The sequence below is a fragment of the Giraffa tippelskirchi genome, chromosome 3 (genome assembly GCF_054371585.1).
Source record: "Giraffa tippelskirchi isolate mGirTip1 chromosome 3, T2T-mGirTip1v1.2.pri, whole genome shotgun sequence".
Lineage (NCBI taxonomy): Eukaryota > Metazoa > Chordata > Mammalia > Artiodactyla > Giraffidae > Giraffa > Giraffa tippelskirchi.
The window spans coordinates 83,411,296-83,423,724 of record NC_137277.1 but is presented as its reverse complement, the minus strand read 5'-3'; the positions used below and the strand labels follow the sequence as shown (position 1 = coordinate 83,423,724).

Here is a 12,429-nt window from a genome sequence, read left to right as displayed (position 1 = left end):
TATTGCTATAACTGCAGCTTCATTTTTATACATATAAGAAGACACATTCTAAGAACTATTTGCTACATAATACATTTTTAAAAGATACTTGGGTTATTTTTAACTAGGTTTGGGGTATATGGCAGAAACAACACTTTAAGAAAGACAAAGACAGAGGAGGGGGGGGATATTCTTAAGTCCAAAGCTAAAGTATAAACCTTATTTTAAAACTGATCAATTTTCGTTTTTTAATTTTGACGTAACTGTACTGGCTTTTTTTGACCAGTGGAGGAGGAAGAACTAAAAGGCTCTACTTTTCAAATATTTAAGAGCATCACCATTAGCAGGGTTTCAGTTCAGTTCAGTCGCTCAGTCATGTCCGACTCTTTGCGACCCCATGAACCACAGCATGCCAGGCCTCCCTCTCCATCACCAACTCCTGGAGTCTACCCAAACCCATGCCCACTGAGTCAGTGAAACCATCCAACCATTTCATCCTCTGTTGTCCCCTTCTCCTCCTGCCCTCAATCTTTCCCAGCATCAGGGTCTTTTCAAATGAGTCGGCTCTTTGCATCAGGTGGACAAAGTATTTGAGCTTCAGCTTCAACATCAGTCCTTCCAATGAACACCCAGGACTGATCTCCTTTAGGATGGACTGGTTGGATCTCCTTGCATCCAAGGGACTCTCAAGAGTCTTCTCCAACACCACAGTTCAAAAGCATCAATTCTTCAGCGCTCAGCTTTCTTCACTGTCCAACTCTCACAACCATACATAACTAACGGAAAAACCATAGCCTTGACTAGATGGACCTTTGTTGGCAAAGTAATGTCTCTGCTTTTTAATATGCTGTTTAAGTTGGTCATAACTTTCCTTCCAAGGAGTAAGCGTCTTTCAATTTTATGGCTGCAATCACCATCTGCAGTGATTTTGGAGCCCAGAAAAATAGTCAGCCACTGTTTCCACTGTTTGCCCATCTATCTGCCATGAAGTGATGGGACCCAATGCCATGATCTTAGTTATCTGAATGTTGAGCTTTAAGCCAACTTTTTCACTCTTTCTCTTTCACTTTCATCAAGAGGCTCTTTAGTTCTTCACTTTCTGCCATAAGGGTGGTGTCATCTGCATATCTGAGGTTATTGATATTTCTCCCAGCAATCTTGAGTCCAGCTTGTGCTTCTTCCAGCCCAGCGTATCTCATGATGTACTCTGCATAGAAGTTAAATAAGCAGGGTGACAATATACAGCCTTGATGTACTCCTTTTCGTATTTGGAACCAGTCTGTTGTTCCATGTCCAGTTCTAACTGTTGCTTCCTGACCTGCATACAGGTTTCTCAAGAGACAGGCCAGGTGGTCTGGTATCCCCATCTCCTTCAGAATTTTCCACAGTTTATTGTGATCCACACTGTCAAAGGCTTTGGCATAGTCAATAAAGCAGAAATAGATGTTTTACTGAAACTCTCTTGCTTTTTCGATGATCCAGTGGATGTTGGCAATTTGATCTCTGGTTCCTCTGCCTTTTCTAAAACCAGCTTGAACATCTGGAAGTTCATAGTTCATGTATTGCTGAAGCCTGACTTGGAGAATTTTGAGCATAACTTTACTAGCATGCAAGATGAGTGCAACTGTGCGGTAGTTTGAGCACTCTTTGGCATTGCCTTTCTTTGTGATTGGAATGAAAACTGACCTTTTCCAGTCCTGTGGCCACTGCTGAGTTTTCCAAATTAGCTGGCATATTGAGCGCAGCACTTTAACAGCATCATCTTTTAGGATTTGAAATAGCTCAACTGGAATTCCATCACCTCCATTAGCTTTGCTCATAGTGATGCTTCCTAAGCCCATTTGACTTCACATTCCAGGATGTCTGGCTCTAGGTGAGTGTGAGTGATCACACCATCCTTATTATCTGGGTCAAGAAGATCTTTTTTGTATAGTTGTCCTGTGTATTCTTGCTGTCTCTTCTTAATATCTTATGCTTCTGTTAGGTCCATACCATTTCTGTCCTTTATGAAGCCCATCTTTGCATGAAATGTTCCCTTGGTATCTCTAATTTTCTTAAAGAGATCTCTAGTCTTTCCCATACTTTTGTTTGCCTCTATTTCTTTGCATTGATCGCTGAGGAAGGCTTCCTTATCTCTCCTTGCTGTTCTTTGGGACTCTGCATTCAAATGGGTGTATCTTTCCTTTTCTCCTTTGCGTTTCACTTCTCTTCTTTTCACAGCTATTTGTAAGGCCTCCTCAGACAACCATTTTGCCTTTTTGCATTTCTTTTTCTTGAGGATGGTCTTGATCCCTGCCTCCTGTACAATGTCATGAACCTCCGTCCATAGTTTATCAGGCACTCTATCAGATCTAGTCCCTTAAATCTATTTCTCACTTCCACTGTTTAGTCATAAGGGATTTGATTTAGGTCATATGTGAATGGTCTAGTGGTTTTCCCCACTTTCTTCAATTTCAGTCTGAATTTGTCAATGAGGAGTTCATGACCTGAGCTACAGTCAGCTCCTGGTCTTGTTTAGAGCTTCTCCATCTTTGGCTGCAAAGAATATAATCAATCTGATTTCAGTGTTGGCCATCTGGTGATGTCCATGTGTAGAGTCTTCTCTTGTGTTGTTGGAAGAGGGTGTTTGCTATGACCAGTGCATTCTCTTGGCAGAACTCTATTAGCCTTTGCCCTGCTTCATTCCGTAATCCAAGGCCAAATTTGCCTGTTACTCCAGGTGTTTCTTGACTTTCTACTTTTGCATTCCAGTCCCATGTAATGAAAAGGACATCCTTTGGGGGTGTTAGTTCTAGAAGGTCTTGTAGGTCTTCATAGAACCATTCAACTTCAGCTTCTTCAGCATTACTGGTCAGGGCATAGACTTGGATTACTGTGATATTGAATGGTTTGCCTTGGAAACGAACAGAGATCATTCTGTCGTTTTTGAGATTGCATCCAAGTACTGCATTTCAGACTCTTTTGTTGACCATGATGGCTACTCCATTTCTTCTAAGGGATTCCTCCCCACAGTAGTAGATATAATGGTCATCTGAGTTAAATTCACACATTCTAGGGCTTAAAGTTCCCTTTTTCCTGTATGACTCTTAGGCAGCATCAGAAGCAGATAAAAAAGCTATTCTGTGTAGTGGGTTCTTGTTATTCTGCTTGGCCTCCATGCTCCCTTTAAAGCCCCTGACACTCAGGTCTGGGGACACCCCTCCTCTTATGTGTCTTGGTTGAAGAGAGTTCACCTATCACTGAACTAACCAGATACTCATCTTTCCAGCCCCCAACACTGGGAGCAAGCATACAACTGAGGTTCATCCACAGGACACACCACTCAACTTTACCACAGAAGCTTGTGGTAAAGCTTGTGGAAGCAGGTGTTCATTCATGATTTGATGACTTCTCCACCTAGAATTGGCAGCCTCACAGCCCAGCACCTGCTCAACCCCAGCAGTGAACAAGGAGTCCCTCAGCTGTAAATGTGGGTACAAAGAGATGTTTTATCATTCCAATTGTGACTCAAAAAGGAGGCATTTTCTAGAATCCTTTCTGGTGAAAGTAGACACAATTTCCACTGGAACACGGCAGTTTCAGTGATGTTGGCATTGCCTGGTATAACGTCTGTGCCCAATGTGAAAGCAGAAAGGTCTCCATGGGACCAGTTCTACTGCATGGTTTTGGTCACCATTCTTGGCTATTGACAGAGCCTCCATGCCTGTTCCCAGGCCTTCCTAGAGACTCAGTGTGCTGCTGAATACCCTTCAACAAAACTCCTTTTCTGCTTGAATTAGCCAGGATTGAATTCTGCTGTCTGCTACTAAGAAGTGCTTTGATATCCCTTCAAAATTAAGATAAATCTTTGTGGTGGTAAAGTATCTAATGAGCTAAAGATTTAAATCATTTGAAAATAATTCACATCTCCGTATCATTTCCTACTGATCCAGGTATTACATTACCTTCCAGTGTAACCTAGTGTTGAGTGCACTCTGGACTACTGCTATATATACATATACATATATACACATATATATACATACATATATATATATATATATATATACATATATATATATATATATATATATACTCCATGTGCTCAAACCCTCAGTTCCACTCTCCCACTTTCTCCTTTCCTGCCTCTCTCCACATTTCACCACACCCTTCGGTCAGGAAAGCTGCTCATGTTTGCCAGTGTGGCTACATTTATTTGAATTACAAAAATATCTTACAAGTGATAGGAAATGGTGTTTAAGCAAAGGAATGTCTCTAATTTATTCCAAACATTAGCAAACAGGTAAGAGAGGTGTTTGCCTTTCCTACCAAGACTGTCACTTCTTCCACCTTAGCATTCGATCATTTCTAGAATCATAAATACTCCTTCATGAGTCAACCACATCCCAGTTGGACAAATCCATCCTTAATTTGCTAAAAAAGCAAACACATCCTTGTGGATGGTACCACCTTCCTTACAAACCTCAGCTGACTTTGCATCCCCCCAGGATAAAGTTTAGGTCCCAACTCTCGGGGCTCATCACCCATCATGGCTCTCACTGGCGCCCCCAGTGAGGAGTACCTCACACCTCTTCCCTTATGCCATGGCATATTCCCTCCTCACCTTACTCAGTGATAAAGTACTATCACTCCTTTATAGTCAGCTCAGTCAGTCTCTCCTCTGCAGATCCTTCCCAGTCCCCTCACCTAGCTCCTGACTCTGACCTCTTCTATCAGTGCTGTCAAACTGTGCTGTCTTTATGTCTTGGAGTATGGGCTCTCCCGGACTCTGCCGTGTTCCTGAAGGGCAGCAGCTGCCTTGGTCAAGGTGGCAGCTCTCAGAGGCCCTCTACATAGCCCTCAATAGGCACCTGTTGACTGCACATAGGCTTAACTGCATAAGAGTTTCTCTAAAAAGACAGAGGGGAAGGACCAAGGATCCCAGTCCAACAGACTCACACTTTCTTTACAGACTCCCCAGAATAACACTTCAGGATGAATATCATTTGATAAAGCCTTGTCTTGTGAGAGAAGCCTGCATTCACTCATGTACCACCTGTCCTGGCAAAGCAAAACCATTTTTCCTGCCTTAGTTTGCTTAACGGCTATGGCCATGTAACCCAGGATGTGGAAGGGCAGGCTCTGGCACCAGCCCGTCTGTGCTCATAGCCCATCTTTGAATGAACTAGCTGTGCAATCTTGGACAAGTTACTGAACTTTTTTGTGCCTTGATTTTCTCATCTATAAAATGGGTGTGAAAATGTAGAGCTGTTGTGAATATTAATAATTATATAGAATGTTTAGAGGAGTGTCTGGCGTGTAATACTTCAGTAAGTGTTAGCTATGATTATCACTATTAAGTCTGAAATCACTTAATGTCCTTGAACATTATTCAAATTTTATATATGCAAATTCCACTAATGTATGCTCAATGATGCCAACATTAATCATATCAGAATTTGCTCCATAAGCATATTTTGAGCATAGGCTAATGTGCTCGTATGCATAGGACTTCAACAGTCACCATTTCACAGACTAGCAGTAAGAATGTTTTTCAGTGAACTTTGCCCTGGCAGTTAACAAATGATAAGAAAGTTCATTCTGTAGGATTTTAAAAGCAGCTAAATTGCTCCAAGTTTAGACTACCTGAAGCTGTTATGGCAAAGCTCACCCTGGCAGCAGGGGCACCAAATCTGTGACCCCTCCTAGTTAATATGAAGGGGAGGGAGCAGAAGCAAGGGGAGACCCCATGAATAGAATGAAAGATAAAGCCATCCTCTGACATGCCGAAGATTTCCCTTGGGAACAGCAATACGTGCTCATCAAATGTGAGTTCTTAAGAAGAGTCGTCCATCTAGTTTTTCTCCCATTCTATTTTTCTGCTGCATTACTCAGTCATTATTTAAGATTAATACTAGAGCTCACTAACACACCAAACTGAGCATCTTAGAGGAACTCATTTTTCTATCCTAACAAAAGCATCTTCTTGTTTATTTCCAAAGAACAAAATTTCAAGGAAAGTATTTTCCCATTGACCATGGCACTAACTGGTCATCAACTCAGGATAAAATGCAGGTTTCCACCAGATTATAAGGTTGCTTTACAGTCCCTATTTGCCAAACCCTCTACATTCATTCACAAATTAACCTCCAGCTGCCCAAGAGGAACAGGAAATTCTATTTAAAACAGGCCCTATTTATTTTTGCGTTACTTTTATCCAGATCTAGTTTCAACCAGCCAACTCATTGCCAAAAGTATTAACTCAGTTCTAACTTCATTGTTAGAATAAAATGAAGCAAGCTTTTTACTCCAAACAAAATGTTAAATTTAGCACGTAATTATCTTTGGCTCCAGGATTATTCAAGGAAGTTCTCAGAAGGGTAGGAAAATAAGAAAGTAGTAATATTCCAGATTCCATGGCTGTTATGGACTGAATTGTGTCTCCCCCAAAATTCCTATGTTGAAGCTCTAATCCCCCAGATCCTCAAAATGTGACTGTACTTGGAGACTGGGCTTTTAAAGAAGTAATTAAGTTAAAATGAGCCTGTGGGACTAGGGGTTTATCTAATCTGGAGAAATTAGGACACAGAAAGGGACACCAGGGTGTGGATACACAGAGGGGCAACCTTGTGTAGAGACTGCGTTAGGGCAGCCACCTATAAACTAAGGAGAGTCCTCAGAGGAGATCAAACTTGCACTTTGATCTGAAACCTCTCCAGAACTGCAAGACGATAAACTTGTTATGTAAGCCATGCAATCTGTGGTTATTTTGTTATGGCAAACTAATATTAAGAACTCGGGTGCAGTAATTAATTCTTTATGGAGGGACAAAGCAAATTCTTAACCGTTGTGCCACAGTCAACGATACAATCATAGGAAAACTGAAAAGTATTCATCTTTGTTCCCTCTCTCCTTGTGCCCTTCACCCTGTGCCTTTGGTCTGCACCAGAGCAGTTGCTGTGAACCCCACTCTGCTCTGTTCTCCCTAGATGTGAGCTCCAGGTCTCCAGCAGTCCTCATCCCTCAATTGTTCTCAAATATTTGCCTGGTTATTAGAAAAGACCTCGATGCTGGGAAAGATTGAGGCAGGAGGAGAAGGGGATGACGGAGGATAAGATGGTTGGATGGCATCACCAACTCAATGGAAATGAGTTTGAGCAATCTCTGGGAGATAGTGAAGGACAGGGAAGCCTGGTGTGCTGCAGTCCATGGGGTAGCAAAGAGTCGGACACGACTAAGTGATTGAACAACAACTTGCCTGGTGCATCAGAACCACTGGAGGGCTTGTGAGAACAGATGGCTGATCTTCCAAAGTTTCTGATCCAGTTGATCTGAGCACCCAAGAATCTGCATTTCTAATAAGTTACCAGTGATACTGATGCTTTGAGATCCACTCTACCAGCCATCTCCACACCTCAGCTGCACCTGCCATCAAAAACAATGTCATATATCTAAAGGGCCCTGCTTGAGCCTGGCAGGCGAAGCTTATAAATAATTTATTCTGATGTAAGGAAATACATTACCCCTCCCAAGATATTTTATTTATAGGGTTATTTAGAGAGAGTATTAATGACGGCTGGAAATACCTTGCTATAAGTCATAAGCAGGCTGTATTACTTAGGGCAGGCTAATAGCTATTAGAAGTAATCCCCCCCTACCCAAATCTCAGTGGCTTAGCCTAGTAAGAAATTGTCTCATGGACCAATGCAGGTTTTAGAGTGGGATGGTTACTCTGCTCTGTATAGTCATTCAGGGACTCAGGTTCCTTCTATCTGGTATCTTTCTATCCTCTACAGCTTTGGGGTCCTCTGCTGGATCCTCTATTTGGCAGCAGATTCAGGAACAGAGGAGGATTTGTGGGAGATTCTTAGCAGCCAGGCTATTCACTGATGTTCCACACCCCATCATTTCCATCCATGTTCCATTGGCCAGAACTCAGTCACATAACTATCTAGCTATGAGGGAAATTGGGAAATACAGTCTAGCTGAGAGGAAAAGGGAAAAAGGCTGGTGAACAACCAGCCAACCTCTGCCATATGAAAATTCCTTGGGCTCTGGAGTCATGAAACCCGGGCAACTTTAAAGGCCAACTATGCAGACATAGGACATTCTTGGAGGAGAACCATGCCATCCATGCTAATTATTCTGGCTTCCTTGTGCTTGGCCATGCAGCAAGGTGTTTGGATAACCATGCAAACAACTAGTAAATAACATAATACTCAGAATAAGCAGATCAAATAGTCAATATTCATGTGTCCAAACCAGTTAATCTGGAAGCAAGCATTTCCTGAAGAAGAAAACAGGCAGAGAAGGAGACACTGTTGGCCAAGAACAGAGCTACCTATGATAACATAAATTGTATTAGTTCACCTTGATGACACTCTAGGTACTATTATTCTGATTTTATAAATGAAAAAAGAAAGGCTCAGAGGAGGTAGGTGAATTGACTGAGAAAAGCTAAGTGGGGTCAGGATTTGAATCCAGAACTGTCTGGCTGCAATGTCCAATCTAATTTATCCCTTTTCTGCCTCAACTAAGGCAATACAAGTTGTTTAACTAACTGATTAACCTAAGTCAACTAAATTTAACCTAAATCAATTAAATTTATCATAAATTATTATTTGTCCCCCCAAACCTGTCAACTGCCTCCTTAGCCCCAAAGGCACCAGCTGAGGAGAGAGCATGCTCCACTTCCACCAGTTTGGCCTCTCTGAGCCTCAGTGACTACATCCATAAAATGGGACTCATCTCACTGCCATGTGAGGGCACATAATGCACCTGCAGCCTTCTTACTTCTCTGTATGTGCCAGTTCCTTCCTGATATTCTTGTGTGGTGCTGGCAAGAGGTGGTTGCTATGAACTGGCAAGGACCAGGGAGAGGAGTTGCATGAAGACAGGTATGAGTATTCTCAGATCCATGCTGAACCTAAGGCCAAGCACGTTATGCATGTGTGGCACTTAGTAAATGTGAACGGGCAAGGAGAAAATGGTAGTAAAAATGAAACCAAGTATAGCACATTGACAAGCTTTTATCGAATGTTTATCTGGTCAAATCAGTCAATCCTAAAGGAAATCAACCCTGAATATTCATTGGAAGGACTGATAAAGCTGAAGCTCCGATACTTTGGCCACCTGATGCAAAGAGCCAACTCATTAGAAAAGACTGATGCTGGGAAAGATTGAAGGCAAGAGGAGAGGGACGACAGAGAATGAGATGGTTGGATGGCATCAGCGACTCAATGGACAGGAGTTTGAGCAAGTTCCAGGAGATGGTGAAGGATAGGGAAGGCTGGCATGCTGCAGTCCATGGGGTTGCAAAGAGTCGGACATGATTGAGCAACTGAACAACAACAGCCCTATTCCAAGTTTTGTCCTGGCTTATCCCATCTTGCTTGATAGCTGGTACTGGCCAGGATCATACAGGGCAAGGACTAACCTGAGATGATGGCTGCTCAGTTCTTTGGCTTCCCCAAAGCAGACTCCGATAGCCCACGCTCAAGGCACACAGAGTCACTAAGGGCCCACCCCCTTGCCCAGCCTTCCTAATGGTGTTGTTCAGTACCTTTTCTCCACTGGCTTCCCCAGCCTCTGCCCTCCCTTAGACTATGCTTCCAGGCCCACATGGCTGTCAGAAGCAATGCCTCTCCCTCAGAGCTACACTGTACAACTCCTCCTGGGACTTAACATTCTTGTTCACTGCTCTATAGATGGGTGCACATGTTTCTGCAAAGGCAGCACGGAAGAGTCACTGAGCCCTTCCACCTTCCAAAAGGGTAACTCCAAGTCAGTCACCTTATCTCTCTCAGCCTCCATGTCCTCATCTGTAGAATGAGAGTAAGAATACAGACCTCGTGGGGTTCATGTGAGGATTAAGCACTTGCCCAGACCCAGCAGCAGTCCCCTTGGCCTGTCCTCCTCCCCATCAGCTTGCAGAATTCTTGAGGGCAGAAACGTTCCTAATTCACCCTGCTGTTCCCCGCACTCTATGCAGAGTGGGTGCCCCATAAACATTTGTAGAATAAATGAAAGGATGTCCTTAGAGCACAGAGACATTTACTGAACATGAATGAACAGATTAATTGCTCTCATGTTTTCTTAAACATCTCTCTCCTCTCTCATCTTCCTTCTCAAAAGATGATTAAGAGGACATGGTCTCTCAAGTTCTTAGGAGAGAAAAATTAAACCAGTCAGAATTGCTCACTAATTTCCCAAGGCTCATCCAAGCTTGGGCTGGCCCCCTGGGAGGCATTACAGTGGCCCCAAGGGAGGCAGCGGCAGCTGCTGCTCCAGCCTGCCACTCCTGCATCTGTGTTGTGTGTGACAGGCTGCTAGGGAGAGGGGGCTGGCCTCTTGCTCTCACTATGCAGATATGACTATGTGGATGCTGGTGGCAGTATCACCAGGGTGGGACTAACTGACCCAGCATGACCAGGCACGCTGGGTTTCCTCAGGAGGCTCTAATGCTGAGGTGTCAGCCTCCCTCTCTGCCTAAGGAGACCTGTGCTTGTGGTTAACAGGTCTCTATTTTTGGCTCAGAATGTGAGGTTCCCACATCTTGTTTCCCACACCATGAAGTAGGACTGAATCTAATTGTGTCTCGATTTTGTGGTGAGACTCAGGAATTGGTGAGGGGCTGGAGATGCATTCCCCAAGGTGCTCAGGAGGCCCCCACCCAGTCCCACAGTGCTCACCTCAAAGCAATGGCAAAGTCCGGATAGAGCTGTGGAAGCTCTTCGAGAGACAGGGCACAAGGAAGGGTCATTAGGCCAGCCCACTCATGCCATGGGCTGCCACGGCTAGAGCCATCTGGGGTTATACCAGTCATAGAACTAATAAGTAAAATGTACTGAGTGTCCATTAAAAATGTGCTACATATTGGTGTTTCCTGCATTATCTCATTGGAGCTCTCCAACCACCTTACGAGGCAACTGTTTCAGAATTAAGGAAAGACAAGGCACAGACAATTACTTGTCCAAGGTCTCCAAGCCAGTAATTGGCAGAATTTGAACCATGACTTTGTTATTGCCTCTTGCATTCTTTTGACACTGCCTGTTTATTCTGGTTCTCAAATTGTAGTGTGCATTAGAATCACCTGGAGACCTCGTTAAAGCCATAGATTCCTGGGCCATCCTCAGAGATTCTAATCCACAGGCCCAGGAGCTCATGGATTTGTCATTCTTAAAGGTTCCCAGACGAGGCTGATGTTGCTGGACTGGGGACCACGCTCTGAGAAGCAAGGTCTAGAGCAAACTTACATCTGCCAGGTCTTAACCATAATAGCCCAGGAGGCAGAAAAATCAAAAAGGTTCAGAATTCTCAGGAAAACCAAGAGTTTGTGTTGATGTCAACCTTCCACCCTATGGAGTAGGAACTATCTATAAACTTCTCTTTAGCAGAGTGATCAACACGTATTTTTTTCTCAAGAAATTTGTCAGCATTATTTATAAATCTTACCTGACCAAGTTAAGAAATAGGAAAACAGTTCAATATGGAGCTCAAATACCTCTGGAAGCCCATTTTATTTTCCTGTGTGGTTGTTTGGGTAATTTCTGCTTTCAGTTGGTTTGGGTCCCTTTCAACCCTTGGTCAGAATGAGCCTAGATGTTGCAGGTGAGGTGAAGGTTTTAACAGAAACGGCATTCCTGGGAGTTGAGAGGACTGGATCTCGCCCTGGCTCTGCCAGCTGTGTGGCCCTGGGCAAGTTATGCTGCCTGGTCTCTAAGCTCCCCACTTGCTTTAGCTTCCTGCTTTCATTCTAAAGCTACTGGTGGCCATTCACTCAGCTTAGTGGCTGGGACGTGGATAGAGTCTTCTGACAATGCACACTGAGCTGACTCCAGTCTCCCGTGCAGATTCTGGACCTTACTTCAGCTCCCCATGTCCCGGCCTTCCCCTCCCCCTCCAGGGATTTCCTCTGAATGCTAGGTCTTCCCCTCCAGGTCTCAGCACTCCTGCTCCTGAGAGACTCCAGCTCCTGTTCCCAGCTTCCTGGGAGCCAAAATCTTCCCCAGGATGTTCCCAGTTTCCTGGGAAAATGGCAGAAGGAGTCTTGGAAGTCTTGGCAGTGAAGTCTTGGCAGAAGGAGTGAAACCCAAACTAGCCACCTCTCTGCTCTCTTTCTACACTTTGCCATGGTCCCTACAAAGGTCCCATGCCAGCTGGACTCTGGCATGCTCTACTAAAACATGCACTGCAACAACAGCGAGGCTGGGGCTGCCAAGACTTAGCTGTTGTCCTTCCCCCAGGAAAGACATTATAGTAACACTGACATTTTAGCTAATCATCCTATAATTATGAGCCTTGTTTTAATTAAACTAGCCAACAGCCAAAATGGCTTTATAAAATGAACTAGAGCCATTTCTTGACATTTCAGCATGATCCCGCCCTCATAAGCCACACCTCTGGGGCAATTTGGTGGGGAAGCTACCCAATTACAAGGTTCTTTCAGTACTTAGAGAGCAAGATATCTTT

At 43.8% G+C, this 12,429-nt stretch overlaps 1 protein-coding gene across 16 annotated transcripts in view; it reads right to left on the bottom strand.

The window, feature by feature from the left end:
- The window catches only part of LOC145543551 (uncharacterized), a 570,959-nt gene that overhangs the window by 440,238 nt on the left and 118,292 nt on the right, over positions 1-12,429 (bottom strand). The window contains exon 2 of one of the 16 annotated variants that reach the window (XR_014080821.1): positions 7,217-7,383. The exons of the other annotated variants lie outside the window; for them this stretch is intronic. The gene's annotated coding sequence lies outside the window, so the exon portion shown is untranslated. The remainder of the gene's footprint in view (positions 1-7,216; positions 7,384-12,429) is intronic. 16 annotated transcript variants of the gene reach the window in all.